Genomic DNA, 19,151 nt, shown 5'->3' on the forward strand with positions numbered 1-19,151 from the left:
CAGTCTTTCTCCAGAATGATAGACTCCACCTTTAAACAAACCCTTTGAGTGTGCTTAAATACCAAATCTCAGAAATTCTGAGAGCCATTTCACTTTCATGATAGAAAATAAATAGATAAATAACAAATTTCCTAAACAGGTACAAGCTTACTGAGTACAAAGGCATCCCACTAATCAAGAGGAAAACAGCAATCTACAGACTCAAGCACAGAGGAAGAGTGCAAGGAAGAGCACTGTGTTTGACAAGCCTGAATTTCTTACTATACAGACAGGAAGTGAAGTTATCACAAAGACAATAGCTTTCAAAAGGAAGTGACTCAGCAGTCCACTTTATTGATGCTACACTGCATATGTAAGTGGTGGTGGAGCAGTAGTAGTATGATTGTGCATTACACATTAGACATCATTCAGCAGCCATCACAGGGAGAAAAGGCAAGAGGTAAGAGGAAAATTGCTTTCTGGAATTTGTAAACTAGCGTTAAAACCTTACTGATAAAAGCAGATTTTATGATGGTGCTGTTATATTTTTAAGGGTACGATAATATGACCACAAAGCCACTTAACAGCATCTGCATGACAGACAGCAACAGTGGTCTTTCTTAGCCTACATAAAATCCAGGGGGAGGACAGTAAGCAGATTAGGAAGACAACATTACAAGACTTAATTTGCACAAAACAGCAGAAAGTAATCACAGTCATATAACTTCCCCCAGCTGGCGAAAACTAAGTGAAACTGACATTTTTTAAATGTGTTGTTTAGCTTCAAGCAGTATGGTTACAGTCTTTCAACGATAGGAGATAAGCTTTCCCCAAAACTTTTGTTGGCAAACTTTTATCAAGCCCTGAAGCCGTATGAGACGCTGTTCTCAACTGGATTAAAATGACATTTCTGATGAGTTTGTTTTGGCCCAAATGGCCATTGAGCTACTCCCCTGACACCAAAGTAATATACTCGGCTTGTTCTAAATTGACTGCCTCAGCATGGCACACTTTCCAGCTTTATATAAGTGTAATTTTAAAGTTGTCTTTGGTCCAAGCTTGGTCCAATTTTCTCTAAAGGGTAATCAAGGAAAGACGTTCAAGGAAAAGTAGCTGCTAGAAGTCCTTTCTGGCAAAATGACAGTATTCTTAAGAAATAGGGGTGTACCACAGCAAACATGGGTGTTTTGGTGTGGAAACAGGAAGCAGTGTTGTGAACCTGGAAAGTGATATTTACCTGAACTTTGTCATGAACTTCCATCCTCTCAAATGTAAACATGATTGTTCCTTATTCAAAGGTAGATAAGAGATCACAATAGCAGCTGTGTTCCACAGGCAGAAAATGAAAAGATGACAGCATTGCATGATTGCAAGAGAAACAGTCAGACTGTTACTGGAAAAGGGGCACCAAGCTTTCAGTTATGTGTAATCATTCTTATCTTTCTTCATGATTGTTTTTGTGGATCTATTATGAAATATTTGGCTTAGGATAAGAGTGATGCTCTTAACCTTTTGACTGAGATCACAATAAACAGGTTATCTACAGTAAATAACATGAGGTACATCTAATCACTGGGGGCATTCCTGTTACAGTTATTTTCCTTTACAGGTGCATTAAATTCAGATAATCCAATTAACTAACTCTAAATGTACTGTACAATTGAATTAGTTTTAAAAATTAAATTTACCTTAGAATAATGTCTTTTAAAGAGCAGTGTGTAAGATTCAGGGGGATTTAGTAGCATCTTGTGGTGACAATTATGGATTGCAACTAGCTTAACTTCATCTAGTTGGATTTCCTAATGTGTGCTCACCTTTTTTCTCTAATAACTTTGTGTTTACCTTATTTCTGATCCAGACATTAAGGAGGTTTTTACCAGGAACTGAATTATTTGCAGAGGTCTCTTCCTCTCTAAAACAGACAGCCCTAGTGATTTAAACTGGTAAAAACACTGAATACAACAGTTTCATTTGAAAAAAAAATCAGTGCTTCATACGACACTGTCGTCATGGAGGAGCTGCTCGCTACAGTGGCTGACCGAAAAATATAAATGGCCCTATCCAGAGCCAGTGTTCAGTTTATCCATACTGTGGAAACATGGTGGTGCAACATGGTGGACTCCATGGATGAGGACCCACTCCATACGTAGACAAACATCTCATTCTAAGGTAAAAAAAAAACAAAAAACAAAACAACTCATATTTTCAGGTGATTATTAACTAAAGAAAACATGCTTATTATATAACAGTCCATTTCTGCCAAGATTTCCTAACACACTGGACCTTTAAAGCTCCATTAAGTGATGTCTTTGCTACTTAATGGCAGAGGAAACAAGCTGTGATTACAAAAGGGACATTCTTATCACCACTTTAGTTGATAAAGTGAATTTCCAAGCAATTAGTTGTGTTTCTGGCCACCCAGTTATTGTCGGTCCAATGATAACTTGCTATGTTTTTAGTATCAACTTCTGTCTCTTTAGCAGCTACAAGGGCCACTATGCTCATCAGCTAGTCTCTTACTTTGGCTGTTTGTCGTATGGTGCTAGGCAGAAAGTGCGCAGTGGGTTTTGGATGCCTTGAGCTGCCTGATGTGGCCGACAGTTAGGAAAGCAGGGAGACTGAAACAGGACTTTAAAATTAGCTACAAAGTAAATGTCAGCTAATACTTTTCTGCAGTCATGATCCATTGTTAGTATACATATATTGATTATAACTGCTTTAAAGCTGCATGTTTGATTAGAACAGATGGACACAGAAGACCTTTAAAGATCTGTTTATTAGGTGCATTATGATTCTGTGTTGCCTCATACTGAAACAACATATGTATGCACAATTGTCAACTACTGTATTTCTGCCATTTCCCAAAGGGAAAGGGATGAGAGTCAGTAACCTTTTACCTGCTTCCTGTCTTTGTTTCCCCCTGTGCTCCTCTTAATGTTTCTTTGTCTGACATGTGCTTTACTTTCTGGCATTTCCTAAGACAGCCCTGCAGCCATCCTTTGGATTGCCCTAGTAATTTAAGGTGACTGATTTGACCAGCCAGCCTTTGGCAATCTCTCTTCTCAAACCTTTATTGATTTTGACTATCACCTAGATTGGAGTTACATTCAGGACAAACTGTGCCCTGACAGCAGCAGCCCCTGCTGCCTGCCGCTGTGGCTGTCAGAGGAAAAATGTAAATTTCAGCAGGGAGCATAACCACTAGATTTATTTTCAGACATGCTTTGATGTTTGAAATTAGTGTTAATATAAAGAGTGCATATACGTCTGGCATTCGTCAAGTTGGTAAAATAATTCTTCTTCAGTGGATGTGAGGCTCCACTCTTTGATGTGAGAATTATGACAGGAAATCCTACCCCTCTCTTTCCAGGGTGAGTCTCCTAGAACAATATGGTAGCTGGCATACAAGCATACCTGTGTGTGTATGTTGGATGAAGGAGTTACAAAGGAGCATTTCTTGTCTTATGCCTGCAGGTTTTTCCCTTTATACCTGTCTCCATCCTTCATACTCTCCATTTCCTTAGGTGGAACCCCTTTCATTTCCAGCACCATCTCCAATATCATTTAACACTTCAAATCGGCAGGAACACATTATTGATATTTGTGTTGGTGTTTTTCCGTGTTGGTGACCTATAATGGAAAGATAATGGATGACTTTTCCTTAGCGCCTTCTCCCACCAGAGGAATGATCCTCAGTTGTCGGGTCACAGAGGTGTGGGAGCATTGATAGAGGCCATTTTCACCAGCAGTCAAACAGCTCATTTTATGCACTTTCACTAATGGACAGGGCTATCATTTATGAAGGGTAATGCCTTTAAAAGGGACATCAGTGGAGGCTAATGATCTGACCAGCACTCTGTTAGAAGCAATCCTTTGTTGGATGGTATTTAGACTCATACCTTTATGAGGTGCTTTCACTGATGAATGGTAAGCTTATCAAAGTTATGTTGAAGGCTTAATACTGTCAAGAACTCAATTTTCACTGGATCGTTTACGATGGAGATCCATATCCTGCAGGTGGATAAAAGACTGTCCTCATCCAAAATATGACCACATAGGTCGTTTGTAGAAGCAGCTTCTTTGAGACCCATATTTACGTTTATTGTTGGGCGGCGACCTCTAGTGGCTGTAGTCATTATGATGGGAGAAAAGGTGGAAGTCGTGGTGTAGTATAAAGAAAGAGAAAGTCTATGTAGGTAGTAGGTTGGGGTGGATGGACGAATCAAAAAACACAGGACTTTGACCCAGGAGACAGCCTTTCATGCCCCCATTTGAAACCAAACAATGTAACATGGTTTAAGGGATAATTTCTGGATTTTCAACAAGCCTTGTATCATGAATGTGGGTAGTATGTGTAAATGTAACTTGAACTACAAATTGTATTTCTACATTTTCAAATGAAAACTGCACCAGGCCTTGAAGCTAATTTCCATAGTGGCCAAACAGTGTAATTACACCATCACATTAATTTTTTTCCATCGACTTATGTGGTGCAAGAGAAGTCTGTAAGTCAGGGGATACATTTTTTTGAGCGTCACAACCCTTGCCAAATGTGATTTTATCCATTTGGTCCAATAACATTTGGAAAGGCTATAGAAGAGCCACATGACTGAATTATTTTATCCCGATTTAAGTAAGCAGAGCGCTAAACCAGAGGTAGTTGGCTCAGCCAGTGGAAATCTCTAGTGGGCCTCCTCTATGGACACACAGTGCTGAAGCAGTGCTGATTATTTCAGATAATTTAATACACTGCAGTTGAACTTTTCTGGCTTCACGCACCACTAAACAACTTTAGTAGGAGTGAACAGGGCCGTTCCTCTTACACTGTATCCAATTCTTTTTATACATCCATGGACATCACAGACACAATGAGTAGAGAAATGGATCAAGAGTGAGGCCCTCTCTCTTGCTCCCTCAGACCAAGACCAAACTCCAACCAAACTGTAAAACTAGACACTGCTGATCAAATATGAACCAAGATTCTGTTTTGCCTAAGTCCCACCTAAAATGTTTTCAAAAACATATTTTAGTGGGGGTGTCGGTGGCTTAGTTGTAGAGCAGGCACCCCATGTACAAGGCTGTTGCCGCAGCGGCCCGGGTTCGACTCCAGCCTGTGGCCCTTTGCTGCATGTCACTCCCTCTCTCTCTCTCTCTCTCTCTCCCTCTTTCAACTGTAATTCAATATTGTTTGTTATCAGCTATATTATATTGTTTTCTGTATCAAAAATAGTGGGAGCATTTATTGGTCCTGTGCAATGCAGTGCATTCTGATAGGTGTAAGTTTGACTTCACGAAAGTTTTCTACATCTTGAGCAAAAGCAAATGCCACAACCCTTTTTCTCAGTTTTCTCTGGTCTTGTTGCGTCTCTCTACTGCATAGACAGCCCAGTTTTATGACAAGACCATCTTTTCAGCAGTGAAATACTTCTTTAACTAGATACACATGTAAGTTATGTAACAAACATAATTATTTTATCCCAAACCATAATCTTTTTCCTAGACCTAACCAAGTAGTTTTGTTGCCTAAAATTGAAACCTTAAAGGCACTGTATGTAAGAATGGTGCCAAAACGGTTACTGCACTCAAATTCAAAATACTGCCATGAGTCGTGTCCGCCCCCCCTCCCCTACAGATTCGAGGTTGCTGAACAGCGGCACGCTGGAGACCGCTTTGTTTGCCTACGGGCGGCTGCCTTGGCAGGACCACGTCGCCGCGTCCTTGATCTTCGGTTTTCCAGCGGACCGTTTGAGCAAGTCCGGCTTCTCTGCTGCTAACGCTGCTGCCGGGATACAGCTGAGGAGGAGCCGGCTGCTAATGCTATGTACTGGGACACTGCTAATGCTGCTTGCCGTGCTGCTGTAGCTCAGTCGTAACTGTAACTGATGCTGAGACTCTACTGACTGTGTGACTGGTAGACGGCGGTGGGTGGCGCAACAGGCCAAAACACAAATTCAAAACAAAACATGATTTGCAGACTGCAAAAAAATTTTTTAGATGCAAATATTCTGGCTATACTATTATATATATATATATATGTATATATATATATATATATATATATATATATATATATACGTTGTCAGTGAGATCAGTATGTTATATGAACATTATTCCTTAGTCTCTGTGACATATTAGGAGGATTTTACGACTATTTGCTTTAGATTTCTTACATATAGCTCCTTTAACCATGTGTTTAAAACTGTGACCATTAATTGCCACATACAGCCTATTCTATTGGTTAGGTTTGAGGACGCATTGATCTCCTGCCTGATAGAGGCGCTCGTTTAGGAAATGCTCCAGAGGGTTGTATCAAAGGGTAGGAGCAATTGACCTGTGTGGTCATATGAGATGGAGAACTTGTTGGAATAAAAATACTGTAATTTCTTTTTGGGGTTTGGTAACCAACTTCCCTCTGCTCAGCACAGCACCTTTCTTTCTTACCACACAGAGCATGGCTTGATCCTCCTCTGTGAATTCTCACTGTTGCAAAAATCCACATACCCCCCGCTTACTTTCCTCACGCTTTATCAGAAATCAGAAACACATGCATGTAGGTTTCTCACACGTGTGTTCACTGTAGACACACCCTCTCCTCCTCTCATCACTGCTAGATTAAGGTCTCTACAGCACCCTGTAAACAAAAGCATAAATCACTTATGCTTCCCCTCAACTACTTGACTGAAATTCATGGTTCTCAGCTCCACTAAATCACAGTGGGTGAGTGCCCAGAGGAGGCTAGAAGGCTAAAACATACTGTCCATGAATACCATCGGCAGCAAGGCCAGTCCTATATGTCTTAATATAGTCAGTTCAGAGATGGATGGGCCTAAGCTGAGCACCCATAGGGAGACAAGAACAGCTATAAGACTGCCAAGCCTTTGATAATTGTAGTCAAGTCAGTCTTATTTATTCAGCCCAATATCACAGATTTGCCTCAAGGGGCATTTCAGTCTCTTTACAGTCTCTATCCTTAGACCCTCGATTCTGGTAAAGATATACTTCCCAAAAAAAACCTAAGGGGAAAAAAATGGAAGAAACCTTACAAAGAGCAGCAAAGGAGGGATCTCTCTCAAGGCGGACAGATGTGTAATAGATTGTTGTGTGTAAAGACCAACATATGCAGCGGACAGCACACACTTGTAATTCAATATGCACTCGTACCATGAGAGGTGAAAAGCTTCCGGTTTTGATTTATGCCATTGCAGGCCTGCAGCTTAAGACCATGTGTTTGTTCAAGAAAGCAGGGTGTAGACTTTGTGACGGTCTTGTTTTGGTAAGAGGTGTAACTGCATCCAGGAGACTAAGGAGGGTTGCACACACTGAAAATGTAATACCAATGGACAATATGAGGGAGCATGAAGAGGGATGGCACCCTGCTGGTTTTCAAACATAAACACTTCAGTCCATCAGCTTTAACAATACATGGTTAAAAGAAATGTGTTTCCTTTGCTCCCCAGTGAAGGTCTTTGCACATCAGAAGTGTGTTATGCAGCTGCCACTGAACTGAAGAGCAGAAACCTATTTAGTCTGTATGGCTATGTCAAGAGCATTAACATGCAATTTCCTCTGAGAAGGGACCTTAATGCAGTCAGGACATGAAGTATTACCTCCCTATGGCTTACTGCAGTGTTATAGTTATTGTAGCATTGTAAAGGTGTTGAAGTAGCAAAGCTGTGTTGTACAGTGCAAGTATTGTTTTATCTCACACAGGCTCTGCCCTCTACTGGACTCTGTAGGTAATAATCTCTCCCAGTTACGAGCACGCCTTCACCCAATGAAATTTGCACAGATGTAGCTGACCAATCAGGACATTTCTAGCAGAACACGTGCAGGCCAGAAGGTATTTTAGGCAGTATCACAATGCCGTCTGCCATCCTGTTCTGGGCATTGCAGGCTCAACCCACTGTACCCATAGAGTCCAGAAAACGGCAGAGTCTATGTAAGATAGAACAAAAGTTATAATACTGTAACCCTAGTTCTATTAGCACACATGGGTTTAGGACAGGGAACAGTGTTTTTCTTATTGCCTTATATACTGTGGGGTCAGCACATATTTGGGTAGGCACTTCCTGATTTGTCAACAATGTTTTTGCAAATTGCAGCGGGCAAATGCAAGCTTGTAATTGGAGGAGAGTATTACTCATCGAGTCCAGGAGTCAAATTTACGAATCCTAGGATAGTATAGTAATGACCAGCACTACTCTCTCTGTGATCGGCCAATAGTCATTGACTTTGTTGGTTGCATTGGTTAGGTTTAGGCAAGAGCAGTCGGATTGGTTCGGGTTAGGGTAAGAATGGCGGGATAAGCCAATGAGAGGCAGGGTAAGACAGAGTGAGACGGGCCATTCGTTTGCCATCCTACGATTCGCAAATTCGCAGCCAGTGGAGGAGTCTGACTGTGCTAATAGAACTAGGGTTACAATATTGTAACCATTGTTTATGTCTTGACAACTATTGGATGGATTACAATGCAATTTGATGCAGACATTTGTGAACTTTGGTGACCCCTGGACTTTTCATCTAACATCATCAAATCAAGATATTAATTTGTCCAGTAATTGCCTTCTGACTGGATACATGGAAAATGATTGCTACCTCAACATATAATGTAATCTCACAAGTGATAACCGTGTTCTATTAATGCTATCCTTTTAAGAATACAACCTAATACTGGACACACATTTAATAGTTTTGACATGACAAAACCCTCTGATACAATTTGTCAAATACCTTTATTGTGACACAACTCTCTGGCTCAGTTATTACATCTATTTCATCATAACTGCTTGAGATCAAAAACCAATTTTACAGCATCACGAGCTGCAAATGTGGTAATAGACTGTAGTTACTGTGTGGTTCCTCCTCCTGGTTCCTCCTTTGTTTATGATTATGTTGCAACTGGGATGCCGACTCACCTTGCCCAATCCAAGGTGAAGCACTAAAGCTTAATTAAAAGAGCTGCAATGTAAGCACCAGCATGTGGACATCTGTACAGTCCTATTATTAAATGAAAAAAAAAAAAAAATGTCCGTCAGACATGAATGACTCATGAGGGGATGAAATGCAGAGAGTTCTCTGTGTGCTTCCACTGTAATCACCATAATCATGTCCTTTTTTATAATGAAGCCGAATATATCCACTTAAATGTCTGGCAGTGTTAGAATCCAATCTGTTATCCCTTCAGTGTGAAGTGGTTGTCTAAGTGTTGATCACACCAGGGGGTCATCTTTTTCACTGAGGCACTCTGAACCACATTTAATCTTCCTATCATAAAACACCTTTAGAAGCTAGAATCTCATCTGGGAGTCGAGCCAAAATAAAGGACATGTTTAGGCCCAGTAATGCTGGAATAACACATCAGCAACTGCCAAAGTGTAAGCAAACAGAGGAAGCTAATCCTCTGCGTAAGCAAACATTGGCGTCAAGTTTGAGCACGGCTCTACATCCGCTAAGAAGGTAGGCCAGCTACCTTGTATGCTCTGAGCCAGATTAGCTTCCTGATTCTGCAAAAACATGCCTCTGATCTCCTCAGAGCTGGCTTCTGAGTGATAAACTCTCCCTCAGACATAAATTTGTCCTGCATCAAAGCTGCTGACAACACCACCGGGCTTACAGGAGGCAGGGGATGTGCGTCCAAATATTGTATTTCACCCATTTACAGTCCAAACAAAAGAAAACAAGGATCCCCAAGATAGTTGTTTCCTTAGAGATTAGTAGGTAGGTAGTATTATGACTCAGATAAATCTGTTTATGCAGGACATAATAGTATTGCTCTGGTCAAGAGCAACAGCCTGAATTTGCTTTGATGAATCACATGCAGGAGCAGTGACAATGTGGATGGGGCTAAAACTGCTTAAACTGCTCACTAAAATAAATGTGTCAAAATAGAATTATATAAACCCTTTAAGAATTTAGGTATACCTGGTGGGGGAGGAAGTCACACATCCTGTCATGTCATGCAAAATTGGTTTACCTGTTATGCATAAATATGCCTTCAGAGTATTCTTTTTAACATTTCACATTGTTAGTTGTTAAAATTCAATGCACAGAATCATAAGTGGACACATAAATTTAGTTCTGGAGATTAATAGTCATTTTAATGGTGGGAGTATGCCTTAGGGTCACATATTTCATGTTTAAAAGGACATTAGCTTCTCATTTTGTCATTTTGTGCTATTGCGAAGCCAGCAGTGGTGCTAATGCAGTGATTATGATTTTTTTTTATTAAATTCATTATTACAGCATAATGAAAACAGTTTCTATTGATCTGTCTATGCTTACTTCATAAAATGTTAGGAGGTTTTCTTCAGCCCAGTTGCCAGAATAAAGTCTTGGCATTGTACATTTCTACAAACCACTGATATGTTACATTTGTACTTTTTTATACTTGTGATGTAGATCAGAGTACATGTATGTGAGCTGAGTTTCTCATCAGGATGGTGTGACACTGAGGTGAGATGGCTGCCAAGCAGCAGACAGAAGCAAATTACTTGGAAAGTGATTTAGAGCTCAGGACATTTCCAGCTGTGTTGTAGCAACCAAACCAGATATTTTAAGTCAAAACATGATCTTTTGAGTGCTTCAGGTTGAGCACAGGAAAATAAGCTCTGTTTCTGTAGAAATATCCAATTTTTGTGTTAGCTTATTGACAAGTGTGTCAGTGTTAAATTGAATGCAACTTTTTGATCCAGCCAGATACCAAGATTTTTATACTCTGAGACCTTCTCAATACAATGACCATTCAGAGTGGTAAGATGCAAACTGTTGTCCACAATATTTCTAGTTCTGTAAAACATAATGCTCTTAGTCTTGTCTGCATTCTGGACTAATTTCAAATTAAAAAGTGTATCATCCAATTTGCTAAATCCCAAGGGATAATGTTCATATTGGATGTGTCCTTAATGTAGTGAGGGCAAAAAGTAGGTTAGTGGAAGTCGTGGCGATGGATGTTTGTACTGTATAAGGTCTTTCTCAAACCCCAACTAAATATTTTAGTGCCTTACCTTAACATTGTCGGCCTCACATTGGGCAGTTGTGTCTTTGTCAAAGCCTGGCGCTTATATGACCCACAATGCAACTCAACCACTGATAGTTTGGTCAGAAATTCAGGTGTAGTAGAGGCCAGTAGTGGCTAATGTAGCCTTAAGCCCCTATACCTTCAAGTAGAGATGAGGAGTGGGCCACAGAAGTCTGGTAAACCTACTTCTTTCTAACTCCTCAGATTTCTTTCATTTCAAAACTTGCAACGTTCAACACATTCTCACTCCCAACTCTCCAAATACCAACCCTTGGTCTGTGGCCCTATACGTCAAAATTTGACATGCTAGGTACCCCTCCTGCATCAGTTTTGGACGCTCAGGGATGTTGTGTGAATTTACTCCCATCACAAGTACTGTGTCTTCTTAAATTAAAACTTCACAGAAAATGGAAAGTTTCTTCTTGTTTCTAAATGCATGCAGTCTTTTTAAGATAAACTTACATTGTGGGCAAAACAAACTTTGGTGTCAGATTTATGTCCTCAAGTTTAGGTAACAAAAGCAAGTACACTACATTGTTATTAAAATAACTGGACTGACACACGAGACAGCAACAGCAGGCTCATGGGTGAAAGTCCGGAGTTTGTTTAACCAGTCCCACCTTATGCGGACTTTCTTGCACTCTTTACCATGGTAGTGCCCAGTGCATCTCATACTGCTGCTAAGGGTGCCTCTGTGTGTGGCTATCTGATACCAAGAGCCATTGATCAAGTGGCGGTATTTGACTAGTTGGGAGTGAGAACAAGTTGCAATGTTTCTAGTCTTCAAACAAACAACCAATGTTAAAATACTCTAGCCTGCAGTGTACTAGATGCCATGGAGGTATGGCACCACCTAATTCTGAAATTTATCACATGGTTTATCATTTAAGCTACATTAAAGTCTGAATTGACCCTGTGTCTGTGGTTCCATGGAGATAAATAGAACCACAACCAATTGGAGCTCGAAGACTGCAGGACCTCGCCTTTTAAGGGCTCAATCTAAAGTAGCGCATGCTTACTTTGGGTCCTGTCATCACTAATACAATAGTTAACCTCAGACAAGTGGAGGAGCATTTACGTAATACTAACAAGTGCCATCTTCAAACCTCGTTATGGCATAACAGGCACATACCATCTGGAGATAAGCGCTTTGTAAGCACTGGAGTGAGAATAGAGTGATACTCTGAACTGCATAAACAACTCAGAGTCTTTTAACCTTAAAGAATCTAAGAACCACAGTTGACATCCCAGAGACTTCCTTTCTCTTTTACCTAAGCTTATGATCTGCTCTTAAATGTTATAGAACCCCATGGGGGAAAGGTCTTGAGGCATCCAGTCGTAAAGTGGCTCTCTGATTCCCACTCCAGATGACTGTTGTCTAGGATCTATGTCAATCTAACAGATGTTCTTGTGGGAGAATTCCCAATAGTTAGCAAATGGGAAGAAGATTTGACCTCTGCAGGAAATACAATTGATTGGAGTACAGTTTGAAGCAATATTTTTAACTGTTCACAGAACTCAAACCACCAGCTGATCTAATTCAACATATGCCATAGAACACATCGGACTCCTCAGAGGAAATGCATCACCAAAGCCATTTCTAACCCTTTCTACTCTGTCTGCCAGCCTGAACACATTGGAACTTTCATGCATGGTCTGGTAATGTGAAAAGGTGTATGAATTTTGGGTTAATATGACCTCAGTAATAGCCACCATGACTGGGCATCAAATCCCTACAGACCCAGTTGTTCTCTTAGATAATGATGATTCTAAACTAAACTTGTTTAAGCAGAAGAAAATTTGGCTCACTGGTTTAACTGCAACAAAGAAAATGATAATAATGATGCTATTAAAAGATGATAGCAAAAAAATTGCCTCAAGAGACATGACTTCAGGTTTATCAGATTTTGTACAGCCTCCTCTGGTGCCCTAGAAGGCTTTATGCAACTTTATTTTCACACATGCAGGAGTACCTTCCAGGCCTGTACAGACTTTGATGGGTAAAACTGTCAGTGACAGTGATGTCATGATGGTTTTCTCTCCAGTCTCAAATCCCTCAAAGTCCTGATCCTGCCAGCTGCAGCAGGCAGCTGCACTACAATCAAGATTATTCAATTGCATCTTTTTTGATCCTTTAACAGCCTGTAGATTACGGTGAGACTGATGTATCATGAGGCCACAGATGGCAAAGCACAATTCTCCTTAATATCTCAATGTTCACATAGTGGCTGCTGCTTTCTCTAACCACACAAGGGTAATTTTTGCTTCAGTGCACTTTAGCTTTATCTAAATCAATATAATGACAGGCCATTTCTAAATGGCGGCGTTGAGGCTTTTCAAATATGTTAAAAGGGATGACCTTTAAAATCATATGATCCCAGAAAGTGAACCAATTATCTGCATTCATGGCTGAAAAACGGCAGGAAATCTTTTCATAGATCTGACGGGCTTTGTGGATTTTTCCCACCGAGACGTGATATAATGTTAACGAGTTGCATGTTAAAGTGATGTGTCAAAAGTGGAGAACTGTGGAACTTACCAACAATCAGCAATTAACCTTTCCTGTCTCCATTTTCTTTGTGGTCTGTCACTTGCCAACACTTTTAAGTTTTTTCTTCCTTTTCATTGAAAGGTCATTATGTGAGGAGTAAAAGTAAGGGCATAATGAATCATTCATGATATCACCTTAACTTTCTATCACACATGTAGTTTGCAGGTAAAATGCATTTATCATATGACTCCAAAGCCATGTAAGCCATGTGAGAATATGGCCTAAATACTGATACTAAAGACCCATACTTACTTTTATTGTATAATGGTGCCCTCTAGTGGCTGTAGTAATTACTACAGAATCTGTGGAGGAAGTGACGTGTCATAGCATAAAAAGTGACAAAGTAAATGTAATGTACAAATATCGAAGACATACATATGGTGGGTGGGACTATACATATGGTGGGTGGGAGCGGTGGTGGATGGGTAAAAAAAAACGGTGTTTGCGTCCTGAAGTCAGTGCTGACTTTCTCTAATAATAACGTAGCCTATTATGCTAGTATGTTAGCATGCTATGGTATAACGCATTACAAAGTAACGCATTAGAGTACTTTGATTACTTTTTGCAGTAACGAGTAACCTAACGCGTTAGTTTGCTGTTTGAGTAATCAAATACTTGAGTACATTTTCAAACAAGCCATCAGTTATTTCTGTTACTTTTGGAACGCTGGTCCTTCATCTCCGAAACAGCAACGGCTGTCTTTTGGTTCTAATAACGGAGATAACGTTAAACCTATCAGTTCGAAAGAAGTCATGAAGCTTGTGGCTCGCTACGTGGTCGGAAAAATGCTGCCGTTGTCTACGGTGGAGTCTAAAACATTCCGCAGGATCGTCAGTAAAATCCCCACGACTCAAAATATGGAGGAGGACTCGCTGACAGACAGGTCAGACTCAGGACTTGCATTATGCCTGGTACACACTACACGACTTTTCTGCCCGTTCTGAAAGTCACTATGTCACATAACAGATTGTGGAGTCATAAAATCGTGCCGTGACTTGGCCGGCAGACATGACACACCACACGATGGTACTCACCAGTCTTTCATGGCGTGTATGATGTCATCGCGTTATTCTTGTCCTATTTTTATTACTTTTACTATTATTTGAGTCACTGTGTGTCTGTTCATGTGCCAGCTGAAATGATGCTGTAGTCACCTAAAAGCGCCAGCAGATGGCAGGAGCTTCACTTAAAGTACTAGGCAAATATTCAAGCTATTGTATCCTCCACAACAAGTTCCTACAAATGTTTCACAATAAAAGCCTATTTAGAAAATGGAAGGATTCTCTCAGCCAAGGTTATAAGTATATAAGTATATAATATTTTAATTTGAAACAAATACAGGAAGTGTTGAGTTTGAAATGACGGCGTGACGCATTAACTATATCAAGGCAACTGGTGGATAAAAAGTAAATATATAAACACGCAGAGGGATTAATAAATAACGGGCGTGTATAATGTAGTCTGTTTCAAATGAAGCTGGGAGCCTCTGCAGTTGTGGTGAGTAAAAGCCCCGCCGCTATTTGTTAATGTTATTACTTTATGTCTGACCGTGAGGATGTACCATTGTTTGCTAGCTTGATGCTAATGACAGTAACGTTAACTCAGCGGGTTGACAAAGTGCCTCTGCTGTTTCACACCATCATTTCCCCCTTTTACTCTGTGTGGTAACACCCCTAGAGGAAATATTAAAAACGCTGGGGTGTTGTTGTCATACAGTTGTCTACGGCAGCAGATCGTTCTGTGTTTCTACTGGTCAAAGTGACAGCTGTGATGGGAGAATTGGATCTCAGTGAAGGGCAAGTGGTGCATAACTTTAATTTTGGAGACAAAAAAATGTAGGCTTAGTGCCCTGTGGTCCATTGCCCAATAGGAAATGTAGAATACTCAAAAGTACTTTAAAAGTACTTGAGTTACTTTACTCAGGGAGTAACGCAGTAAAGTAACTGGTTACTTTTCAAAAAAGTAATGCAGTAAAGTAATTTGATTACTTTAAAAGTAACCCTTACCCAACTCTGGTAGTGATATGTGAGACAGGTCTTATCAAAGTACTTATTAAATGCCAAACCGTGGTGTTTTTCCTAAACCTAACCATGTAGCTTTGTTGCCTGAACTGAATCAGGTAATTTCGGAGAGGAACTGTGACCGTATCAGGATATGAAGGATGTGTTTAAAATTGTGACTGTTAGAATTGTTACATGTGTCGTTTTGGGGCTCGTCATGTATGTTGTTTTGGAAATCAGTGGAAATCGACTTATTCTGTCATTTAGGTATTAGAGAGTGCTGGAAAAAAAGACAAAGCCTCGTATTTGGTCGTGCAATGTCACATATTTAACTTTTTTTTGTTGTGTATTATAAATAAAATTGATTGATTGATTGATTGATACCCTTTTGCTCAAAACAAGTGTTTAGGATGCAAGACCCAACAGGACCCAGTGGGGTTTGCCAGGGTCTGTGCCAGCTCAACATGCTGACAGATGCAAAACATTTTTCACATGCTAAATTACCACATGTGAAAGTTCTATTGTATTGAATTTAACTGAAAACAAATTTCAAAGGACAGTCGTTTAAGTGATTTTCTTTGCTTTTCATCTCATTGTTTTATACAAAACTGAGTGCAGCCTCTGAACCTAACTTCTTAACTACTTCACTAAATCCAAAAGTGTCATTTCCATTCGATTATAAAACGTCCCTCAAACCCACTAGGACAGTTCATCCTGCGTACTCTCATTCTGCACCCTCCAACAAATCCTCCAATAGACATTAACTGTGTGATAGCAGTCTTTATGGGTGGAGATTGGTTTGGATGGTGTGTTTATGAGCGCAGCGAAGCTTCCAGATCAGCTCATAAATATGATTCATGATTGTGCGCGATGGAGATGTCCTCAGAGTTTTAAGGGCTTAACAGAGGGCGCAGACGGAGAAAGTGGAGAGGGACAGCGGGGGAGTCGTATCATGTGTCGGTGTGGTCTGTGCAAGGTTGTTAGCGGAGAGCAGTCTGGAGTGCAGGCTCTTAGGTAAACTGGAATTAATGACACCACGATCTGTCTGTTCCTAAAGGTAGGGGATAATGGCAGTGGTGTCGCCAAGGGGTGGCCAGGGCCAAACTAAACTTAAGAGGGCTTGTTTCCAGTAAATGTTTTGTTCCTTACAATCCAATTTAAAGCTGTATATTTGTATTTCAAAGGAGAAGTCTGGTATTTTGCACTTTGAGCCCCATTTCTGGGTTGTTTATGATGAAATAGAGTGGTTAAGACCAAAATTTTGACGATTGCTCCTTTTCAAAGAATTTAGATTTCCCCTGCCTGGCTTAACACTGCTGTCTATGGCCATATGTGAACCTGTCCATAAAACCACCCTCAACGTTTGTTTTCAAGGCCATGAAACTCACTCTGGTCAGTGGTGTTCGCTGATTTCTGACATAAAAATCGTAGCAAACTGTAGTTTCCGTGATGATCTGACATTTTGTCTAATCCATTGATTTTCTATAGAAGCCTCATTGTCTCATTGTAATCATTGTAATCTTTTAGCTCAGCGAAAAAGTGCTGTGTGCAGTGCTGTGTGCGCTCCTGGAGGAAGAACGAGAATGAACAAAAAAGTTTTGTAATAAGTTTAAACAACTGCACAATGGATTACTCGCTTGCAGTAAGATGCCTTTGAACACACCACCAGCCTTCTTCTGCTTCTTTTCTGTGTCCCATTACATTGCAATGGTTTCCTGCCGGTTGGCAACACCCATGCAGGGCAGCATTATTGCCATCAAGAGGGCTGGAGTGTATAACGCTTCAGGGTCAAACGAACGATCAAGTGGAAGTTTACACACGGGTGTGAGGCAGCTGAAAAAATAGTTCCACAATCCAGATGAATAGCGAAAACATGGAAGGAAACCACAGTTTGCTACGATTTTTATGTAAGAACATCAACGAACACCACTGACCACTCAGTGAGTTTCATGGCTTTGAAAACAAACGTTGAGGGTGGTTTTAGGACAGGTTCACACATGGCCATAGGCAGAAGTGTTAAGCCAGGCAGGAGAAAGCCAAATTCTCCGAAAAGGAGCAATTGTCAAAATTTTGGTCTTAACCGCTCTATTTCATCATAAACAACCCAGAAATGGGGCTCAAGGTACAAAATATTGGACTTTTCCTTTAAGGAAAAGGACAACCAGCCTATTTAAAGAACAATGAATTGCCTAACACATGTATATATCTAGATACATAACACATTAAAACAGGTTTGTTGTGGAACTCAAAATGTTAACTGTACCAGTATAGGTCGACGCACATCAGATAATTAGTAACAGTAAGTGTAAAATAAGAAGTTAAACTATATCAGTATGTGATTCCTTAACTCTTATATAGACATAGTTTTCAACTATCCTAAATACTTCATTAGCATAACAGAATTCCTCAAGTTAGTTATGGCTTTTGGTTTTGGGGTGCCACATCAAGATTTTCAGTGGCTCCATCTAATCACCCCTATGAAGACTTTCTGGGAGTGCCAATGGATAATATTCTCTTCTTTGAGTATCTGATTTTATGTTTAAGTGTTCCAAGCTTTGAGTGATTGTCAGCATGCATGTGTATCTGCATATGTTGCTGTCAGGATGTGTCTGTCACCTTGACAGTCCCAGGTGTATCTTCCTGCCACAGTTTACACATCTAGTAGCATCTTCAAAGGTTCGCTAATGATCTCACAGATGTTTGCCTGAGTTGAAATGTGTTTAGATCATGACAGTTTGGACGATAATGGAAGAACTATTCAACCATGGTTATGTCTAGTTGAAAGCATGAAGTTTCTGTAACGGCCAATTGATATTCCACTATATAACCTCAACAGCTTGCATATCTATATATTGTGGAGCTGTGCATCAGTGTGTCATTACAGATCAGGATGCTGGACAAACTCTACTAGCTTTGTAAAACTACATGTTTTGGGGGGAAAATGGTGACACAAAGGTAACAATTTTAGGGAACTGCAAAATGCTTTTGAATAGAGATGTTATGTGGATAATCTCAGTTGAGGTTTTTCACTATATGGCCTCAGTACCGCACTTTAGATATTCTCTAGCTGAAGAATAGGGCTGACGTAGTGCATTTTAAATACATTGGCTTATCATTTAATAATCATTGGTTGCAAGCACTTTTTCTTTAGGCTAATTTGTTAGTTCTTTTAATGTGATGTCTCTTTTACTACCAAGTCAATAGCATGCCAAGGCTATAAAAGGCTGAGTGATTAGCAGATATTTAGATGTGAATCTGGCAGGAAAAAAAAAAAAATCTTTTAATCTTGCTCTTATATTGATATTGTTATGAGAAAAATATAACAAGAAGCCAAAAAAGGCATTGCTAATTGAAGCATACAGGTCCGTGCCTTCAGCTAGAAGTCCCCAACAGTTCCTCACAGTGTCTTTAATACTTGATTAGAAAATCAATATTGAACCAAATTATGCACTACACTGACCATGCATAAAATATTTTGTTTTTTGCTCTTATTCCAAATTATTCCAAATGGAACTGCTGTTGCTTTTGCCAGGATTTTATCAAAGTTTTCCACAAGGGGTGGACTTGTATGATCGAGCGAACACAGAATCCCTCTTTAATTCCT

General features: G+C 40.1%; 1 long non-coding RNA gene across 2 annotated transcripts in view; it reads left to right on the top strand.

Moving 5' to 3' along the window:
• Positions 1-377: 377 nt before the first annotated feature.
• The window catches only part of LOC125886341 (uncharacterized), a 35,770-nt gene continuing 16,996 nt past the window's right edge, over positions 378-19,151 (top strand). Inside the window, exon 1 of one of the 2 annotated variants that reach the window (XR_007449021.1) lies at positions 378-439. This is a non-coding gene — a long non-coding RNA (uncharacterized LOC125886341). Of the gene's footprint in view, positions 440-14,966; positions 15,045-19,151 lie in introns of those variants that run through there. The other variant, XR_007449022.1, reaches the window with a different exon arrangement.

This window comes from Epinephelus fuscoguttatus, linkage group LG3, assembly GCF_011397635.1.
Source record: "Epinephelus fuscoguttatus linkage group LG3, E.fuscoguttatus.final_Chr_v1".
Taxonomy (NCBI): domain Eukaryota; kingdom Metazoa; phylum Chordata; class Actinopteri; order Perciformes; family Serranidae; genus Epinephelus; species Epinephelus fuscoguttatus.